Below are 9,409 nucleotides of genomic sequence, written 5' to 3'. Positions count from 1 at the left end.
AAAGTATACATTCAGCCCATCCATGTTTACTGGTCCTAATAAGAGAAACCTTAAGCACCGTTTTAGTATGGATTTAAAAACTCGCTGCGTTGCAGAACTAAACAAAGCTTTTGAAACACACAAGGGTGAACTTTTTGAAATAAAACACCATATGCCAACCGCTATCAAAGCAATTATAAAATGTTATAATGGAGAATGCGGTACGGCATGCCAAATTCATTCTTATGTGTGTGCTGGTCTATCCTCTAATAAGTGGAAAAAGGTTTTTCTGCCTGACAATGAGGTTATAAATATGAATGATGAGGATGAAGTCATGGTAGAGAATTGTATTAATGTACTTTTAGGGCCTAAAAGTCTTGACTTAGTACGTTTTCTTACCTCGACCCAAAAATGTGAAGCGTTTAATCGCAGTCTGCAGAGGTGTAATCCTAAAACAGTCACTCATAGTAGAAACTTCCCAGGTCGTGTACATACTGCGGTACACTTAAGTAATCACAAGTTTGGTAATTCAACCTTACTTCGTACAAAGATACTTGGTGTTGAGCTTACACATGGGTCATCTGTTATCAAACATCTGAAACAAAATCAGAAAGCTGAAGTATATGGTAGACAATATAAAAAGCTAAAGAGCACAAAATGTCTAAGGTCTAGAACACGTCAAAGGAAATATAACTTACATGCGACAAAAAACTACCAGGTTCATTATAGAAAGGGTATTTCTGACCCAAAAGTGCCAAAGGCAAAGCCCAGTACTTAGTGTACAATGCCTGTGTGGTTAACTGATGTAGTTACCTCCCTTACTGTGATGTAAATAGTGTAAATAATTAGTACATGTTTAGACTTGTTGTACAGAAATAATGTGTGATATGTTACCTTTACCCTATAAAATGCAATCATAATATGGAGAATGTTTTGCACAGTGAGTGGGTACAAGGCCGCGACAGTGTTCACGGTCCTTGTTGACCTGCTCCGGCTCAAGGGACAAATGTTCCACATTAATGCACCTCCTATTATGACATCTATGTGATACTTGCATGCTTTTAGGTAGTTCAAAATTCTTGGTAAACAACATAAATGCAAATCTATGAGTATATATTGTCTTTTTATCTCTTTTCCAGGGAAAAGTTACAGTTAGTGTGGAATATCTTCTGCCCCCTCCCCCTAATTTACACAAAATGCATCCTTTAGCCCCTTGAGCCTCAGAATTGGCCAAAAGTCTTTCTTTTTGAGCTTCAATCCACTTGTCTTGATCCATTTTCATAAGATATTTCAAGAAAAATCTAATTCAGAAGGTACAAGTTATTTTTAATGTCAAGGCTGCACGTGCAATTTCCCAGTTAAGGCTAAAAACCACTAATTCAGTTTCCCATTGCTCCCTATGTTAAATTGACCATTTTCAAAGGCTTCTCAAATATTTACCTTAACTTTAACCTGCTCATAACCATATATCACCTGAAACCTACATGTATCAGGGTATCTCAGTCAAGAGGAAACAAGGGGTTAGCAGACTTGCAGTGAAGCACTGTCATTCGGAACTCACCCACCCCTAAAAATAGTAACTGGAATTCTCAATTTTCTTTATTTAGCCACTCTTTGTTTACATTTCAAAAAAATAACTTATATCTATCAAAAGTAGGCAAATTTGGGCTCAAAATGATCAAAATGAATTTATCTTTCAGCAGAAGTTCCATTTATGTAAAAATGATTCCTAGATTTTGTATAATAGCATGACAAAGGGACTATTTTTTTGTTTGCGTAGGACTTTTTTTGCGTACGTTCCAAAGTTGATGATGCAATTGGTGGTCTGTAACCTAAAGAACACCTTTTCTGCTTTCAAACTTGTTTTTATTGCATCTACCACATAGTACGGAACTTGCGATATGAAATTTCAAGTTTTAAAAATTTTCGTTAAGGATTTTTCGAAAAATGGCTCAAAATATGAAGGTACCTTATATTGGCCTGAACAGTAATTTTACAGTGAAAATAGTCATATGTGGTAGGGTTCATTACATCCCATTTTTGAACTGAAAATGGCTTTTTACTCACTTTTTTTGCAATTTAGACTGTTCAGTATATATTAAAGTTGTAATTAACATCTTGTTTTTGACCATAGCAAAATTTAAATTCTGTAAAATTTAATTAAAATTTGAAAATTAACTAATTTTTTTCCAAAATTTTAAGTTTTTGGCATAAATTAAATGCTTTTTGGATAAAAAATATTGAAAATAAGGATAAAATATGAAATTTCATTATCTTTTAAATAATTTAAAACACAGGTAGATAATATATTCCTTATAACATGCCCCCAAGAGATTTCTAATCAGATACCCATATAAATGGCATTTTATGGCTTTCACAGGGGGGGATGCCAGGTGTGGTCTGCAATTTGAAATAATTATAAATTTCCTGTTTAATTAGCAGTTATTTAATACACAGAGTAGTTGTTCTTGTATTTCATGCCAAAAAATTTCATTTAAAAGCAGTTTTAGTAAGAGTGAAGGCAGGAAATGAGCCGCAAGCGGAAACTTATTGGTAAAAAATTTGGATATCAGGAAGGAAATACTCCTATTCATAAGGGTAAGAAACTTAAATATGAGCCCAAAAATGACCCTGAGCCTCTTATGAGATTACCTCATACTGTTTATGAATCTAGAGTAAGTCAAGGTAGTGACAATGTTCTGGAAATCCATGACACTGACCAGTCCCTTTGCACTCCCATGCTGCTGCGGCCACGGCCAAAAAGTCCTGAGTTACTTGATGAATATCTTGAGCCAAATGTCTCTGATCCAGACAACCACACATATAAACATTACATTCCCTCTCTTGTAAGCATACTGTGGAATACTACAATAAAAGAGCATATAGTTGAAAGTAATGGTTGTGACGGTGACTTAGATTTTGACTCTAATGCAGCCAAAAAGTGGGGTTATGCATGGAAAGAGAGATTAAAATGTAACAAATGTGGTTTTAGAGGCCAGTTCTACAAACTGTATTATGAAGTAAATACTACTAAGCCAGGTAGAAAGGCAGCAACTCTAAATATGGCTTTACAGGCAGGGTTACAAACAACTCCCATATCAAGCAAGAGCTATAGGGATATAAGCATAACTTGTAACATTATCCCTCCTAATCTATCTGGCATGCAAAAACTTGCAAATAGGGTTGGAACTGTAATTGTTAGGTACAATGAAGGTGATATGAAAGAAATAAGGGAAGATATTGTAGCTGAAAATGAGATGGTTGGTCACTCAAACCCTACTTATGTGAATGTTGAATCAGATGGTCGCTTCAATAATCGCATTTATAATAGTGACGTGACTGCATTTCAAGGTGGTACGCAAGTTGTCCAAACTATAGTTGAAAATAATTCCTCGCTTAAGAGAATTATTAGCGTGTTCACTGGTAATAAGCTATGCAGAGTTGCATCTCGGTTACGAAACAAGGGTATTGAAGTATCATGTCCTGACCATGCTGGGTACTGTTCAGCTAACTTGGCTGAAGATGATGCAATAGGTAATGAGGCTGTATATGTTAGAAAATGCACTATTCAGTTGAATGATGCATTGCAAGTTAGGCATATTACTACTGATGGTGATAGCAAATCTGCTACTGGTGTAGAAAAAGCTCAAAGAACAAGTGTACATGTACTTAAAGATGTTAGACATCTATCAATTGGTATCAAAAGAGCTGTGCAAAAGTATACATTCAGCCCATCCATGTTTACTGGTCCTAATAAGAGAAACCTTAAGCACCGTTTTAGTATGGATTTAAAAACTCGCTGCGTTGCAGAACTAAACAAAGCTTTTGAAACACACAAGGGTGAACTTTTTGAAATAAAACACCATATGCCAACCGCTATCAAAGCAATTATAAAATGTTATAATGGAGAATGCGGTACGGCATGCCAAATTCATTCTTATGTGTGTGCTGGTCTATCCTCTAATAAGTGGAAAAAGGTTTTTCTGCCTGACAATGAGGTTATAAATATGAATGATGAGGATGAAGTCATGGTAGAGAATTGTATTAATGTACTTTTAGGGCCTAAAAGTCTTGACTTAGTACGTTTTCTTACCTCGACCCAAAAATGTGAAGCGTTTAATCGCAGTCTGCAGAGGTGTAATCCTAAAACAGTCACTCATAGTAGAAACTTCCCAGGTCGTGTACATACTGCGGTACACTTAAGTAATCACAAGTTTGGTAATTCAACCTTACTTCGTACAAAGATACTTGGTGTTGAGCTTACACATGGGTCATCTGTTATCAAACATCTGAAACAAAATCAGAAAGCTGAAGTATATGGTAGACAATATAAAAAGCTAAAGAGCACAAAATGTCTAAGGTCTAGAACACGTCAAAGGAAATATAACTTACATGCGACAAAAAACTACCAGGTTCATTATAGAAAGGGTATTTCTGACCCAAAAGTGCCAAAGGCAAAGCCCAGTACTTAGTGTACAATGCCTGTGTGGTTAACTGATGTAGTTACCTCCCTTACTGTGATGTAAATAGTGTAAATAATTAGTACATGTTTAGACTTGTTGTACAGAAATAATGTGTGATATGTTACCTTTACCCTATAAAATGCAATCATAATATGGAGAATGTTTTGCACAGTGAGTGGGTACAAGGCCGCGACAGTGTTCACGGTCCTTGTTGACCTGCTCCGGCTCAAGGGACAAATGTTCCACATTAATGCACCTCCTATTATGACATCTATGTGATACTTGCATGCTTTTAGGTAGTTCAAAATTCTTGGTAAACAACATAAATGCAAATCTATGAGTATATATTGTCTTTTTATCTCTTTTCCAGGGAAAAGTTACAGTTAGTGTGGAATATCTTCTGCCCCCTCCCCCTAATTTACACAAAATGCATCCTTTAGCCCCTTGAGCCTCAGAATTGGCCAAAAGTCTTTCTTTTTGAGCTTCAATCCACTTGTCTTGATCCATTTTCATAAGATATTTCAAGAAAAATCTAATTCAGAAGGTACAAGTTATTTTTAATGTCAAGGCTGCACGTGCAATTTCCCAGTTAAGGCTAAAAACCACTAATTCAGTTTCCCATTGCTCCCTATGTTAAATTGACCATTTTCAAAGGCTTCTCAAATATTTACCTTAACTTTAACCTGCTCATAACCATATATCACCTGAAACCTACATGTATCAGGGTATCTCAGTCAAGAGGAAACAAGGGGTTAGCAGACTTGCAGTGAAGCACTGTCATTCGGAACTCACCCACCCCTAAAAATAGTAACTGGAATTCTCAATTTTCTTTATTTAGCCACTCTTTGTTTACATTTCAAAAAAATAACTTATATCTATCAAAAGTAGGCAAATTTGGGCTCAAAATGATCAAAATGAATTTATCTTTCAGCAGAAGTTCCATTTATGTAAAAATGATTCCTAGATTTTGTATAATAGCATGACAAAGGGACTATTTTTTTGTTTGCGTAGGACTTTTTTTGCGTACGTTCCAAAGTTGATGATGCAATTGGTGGTCTGTAACCTAAAGAACACCTTTTCTGCTTTCAAACTTGTTTTTATTGCATCTACCACATAGTACGGAACTTGCGATATGAAATTTCAAGTTTTAAAAATTTTCGTTAAGGATTTTTCGAAAAATGGCTCAAAATATGAAGGTACCTTATATTGGCCTGAACAGTAATTTTACAGTGAAAATAGTCATATGTGGTAGGGTTCATTACATCCCATTTTTGAACTGAAAATGGCTTTTTACTCACTTTTTTTGCAATTTAGACTGTTCAGTATATATTAAAGTTGTAATTAACATCTTGTTTTTGACCATAGCAAAATTTAAATTCTGTAAAATTTAATTAAAATTTGAAAATTAACTAATTTTTTTCCAAAATTTTAAGTTTTTGGCATAAATTAAATGCTTTTTGGATAAAAAATATTGAAAATAAGGATAAAATATGAAATTTCATTATCTTTTAAATAATTTAAAACACAGGTAGATAATATATTCCTTATAACATGCCCCCAAGAGATTTCTAATCAGATACCCATATAAATGGCATTTTATGGCTTTCACAGGGGGGGATGCCAGGTGTGGTCTGCAATTTGAAATAATTATAAATTTCCTGTTTAATTAGCAGTTATTTAATACACAGAGTAGTTGTTCTTGTATTTCATGCCAAAAAATTTCATTTAAAAGCAGTTTTAGTAAGAGTGAAGGCAGGAAATGAGCCGCAAGCGGAAACTTATTGGTAAAAAATTTGGATATCAGGAAGGAAATACTCCTATTCATAAGGGTAAGAAACTTAAATATGAGCCCAAAAATGACCCTGAGCCTCTTATGAGATTACCTCATACTGTTTATGAATCTAGAGTAAGTCAAGGTAGTGACAATGTTCTGGAAATCCATGACACTGACCAGTCCCTTTGCACTCCCATGCTGCTGCGGCCACGGCCAAAAAGTCCTGAGTTACTTGATGAATATCTTGAGCCAAATGTCTCTGATCCAGACAACCACACATATAAACATTACATTCCCTCTCTTGTAAGCATACTGTGGAATACTACAATAAAAGAGCATATAGTTGAAAGTAATGGTTGTGACGGTGACTTAGATTTTGACTCTAATGCAGCCAAAAAGTGGGGTTATGCATGGAAAGAGAGATTAAAATGTAACAAATGTGGTTTTAGAGGCCAGTTCTACAAACTGTATTATGAAGTAAATACTACTAAGCCAGGTAGAAAGGCAGCAACTCTAAATATGGCTTTACAGGCAGGGTTACAAACAACTCCCATATCAAGCAAGAGCTATAGGGATATAAGCATAACTTGTAACATTATCCCTCCTAATCTATCTGGCATGCAAAAACTTGCAAATAGGGTTGGAACTGTAATTGTTAGGTACAATGAAGGTGATATGAAAGAAATAAGGGAAGATATTGTAGCTGAAAATGAGATGGTTGGTCACTCAAACCCTACTTATGTGAATGTTGAATCAGATGGTCGCTTCAATAATCGCATTTATAATAGTGACGTGACTGCATTTCAAGGTGGTACGCAAGTTGTCCAAACTATAGTTGAAAATAATTCCTCGCTTAAGAGAATTATTAGCGTGTTCACTGGTAATAAGCTATGCAAAGTTGCATCTCGGTTCCGAAACAAGGGTATTGAAGTATCATGTCCTGACCATGCTGGGTACTGTTCAGCTAACTTGGCTGAAGATGATGCAATAGGTAATGAGGCTGTATATGTTAGAAAATGCACTATTCAGTTGAATGATGCATTGCAAGTTAGGCATATTACTACTGATGGTGATAGCAAATCTGCTACTGGTGTAGAAAAAGCTCAAAGAACAAGTGTACATGTACTTAAAGATGTTAGACATCTATCAATTGGTATCAAAAGAGCTGTGCAAAAGTATACATTCAGCCCATCCATGTTTACTGGTCCTAATAAGAGAAACCTTAAGCACCGTTTTAGTATGGATTTAAAAACTCGCTGCGTTGCAGAACTAAACAAAGCTTTTGAAACACACAAGGGTGAACTTTTTGAAATAAAACACCATATGCCAACCGCTATCAAAGCAATTATAAAATGTTATAATGGAGAATGCGGTACGGCATGCCAAATTCATTCTTATGTGTGTGCTGGTCTATCCTCTAATAAGTGGAAAAAGGTTTTTCTGCCTGACAATGAGGTTATAAATATGAATGATGAGGATGAAGTCATGGTAGAGAATTGTATTAATGTACTTTTAGGGCCTAAAAGTCTTGACTTAGTACGTTTTCTTACCTCGACCCAAAAATGTGAAGCGTTTAATCGCAGTCTGCAGAGGTGTAATCCTAAAACAGTCACTCATAGTAGAAACTTCCCAGGTCGTGTACATACTGCGGTACACTTAAGTAATCACAAGTTTGGTAATTCAACCTTACTTCGTACAAAGATACTTGGTGTTGAGCTTACACATGGGTCATCTGTTATCAAACATCTGAAACAAAATCAGAAAGCTGAAGTATATGGTAGACAATATAAAAAGCTAAAGAGCACAAAATGTCTAAGGTCTAGAACACGTCAAAGGAAATATAACTTACATGCGACAAAAAACTACCAGGTTCATTATAGAAAGGGTATTTCTGACCCAAAAGTGCCAAAGGCAAAGCCCAGTACTTAGTGTACAATGCCTGTGTGGTTAACTGATGTAGTTACCTCCCTTACTGTGATGTAAATAGTGTAAATAATTAGTACATGTTTAGACTTGTTGTACAGAAATAATGTGTGATATGTTACCTTTACCCTATAAAATGCAATCATAATATGGAGAATGTTTTGCACAGTGAGTGGGTACAAGGCCGCGACAGTGTTCACGGTCCTTGTTGACCTGCTCCGGCTCAAGGGACAAATGTTCCACATTAATGCACCTCCTATTATGACATCTATGTGATACTTGCATGCTTTTAGGTAGTTCAAAATTCTTGGTAAACAACATAAATGCAAATCTATGAGTATATATTGTCTTTTTATCTCTTTTCCAGGGAAAAGTTACAGTTAGTGTGGAATATCTTCTGCCCCCTCCCCCTAATTTACACAAAATGCATCCTTTAGCCCCTTGAGCCTCAGAATTGGCCAAAAGTCTTTCTTTTTGAGCTTCAATCCACTTGTCTTGATCCATTTTCATAAGATATTTCAAGAAAAATCTAATTCAGAAGGTACAAGTTATTTTTAATGTCAAGGCTGCACGTGCAATTTCCCAGTTAAGGCTAAAAACCACTAATTCAGTTTCCCATTGCTCCCTATGTTAAATTGACCATTTTCAAAGGCTTCTCAAATATTTACCTTAACTTTAACCTGCTCATAACCATATATCACCTGAAACCTACATGTATCAGGGTATCTCAGTCAAGAGGAAACAAGGGGTTAGCAGACTTGCAGTGAAGCACTGTCATTCGGAACTCACCCACCCCTAAAAATAGTAACTGGAATTCTCAATTTTCTTTATTTAGCCACTCTTTGTTTACATTTCAAAAAAATAACTTATATCTATCAAAAGTAGGCAAATTTGGGCTCAAAATGATCAAAATGAATTTATCTTTCAGCAGAAGTTCCATTTATGTAAAAATGATTCCTAGATTTTGTATAATAGCATGACAAAGGGACTATTTTTTTGTTTGCGTAGGACTTTTTTTGCGTACGTTCCAAAGTTGATGATGCAATTGGTGGTCTGTAACCTAAAGAACACCTTTTCTGCTTTCAAACTTGTTTTTATTGCATCTACCACATAGTACGGAACTTGCGATATGAAATTTCAAGTTTTAAAAATTTTCGTTAAGGATTTTTCGAAAAATGGCTCAAAATATGAAGGTACCTTATATTGGCCTGAACAGTAATTTTACAGTGAAAATAGTCATATGTGGTAGGGTTCATTACATCCCATTTTT

The sequence above is a fragment of the Perna viridis genome, chromosome 15 (assembly GCF_037379345.1).
Source record: "Perna viridis isolate PV_CMFRI_1.1 ecotype Kerala chromosome 15, ASM3737934v1, whole genome shotgun sequence".
NCBI classification, from domain to species: Eukaryota; Metazoa; Mollusca; class Bivalvia; order Mytilida; family Mytilidae; genus Perna; species Perna viridis.
The sequence above is the reverse complement of the archived record's forward strand: the minus strand, read 5'-3'. Positions refer to the sequence as shown.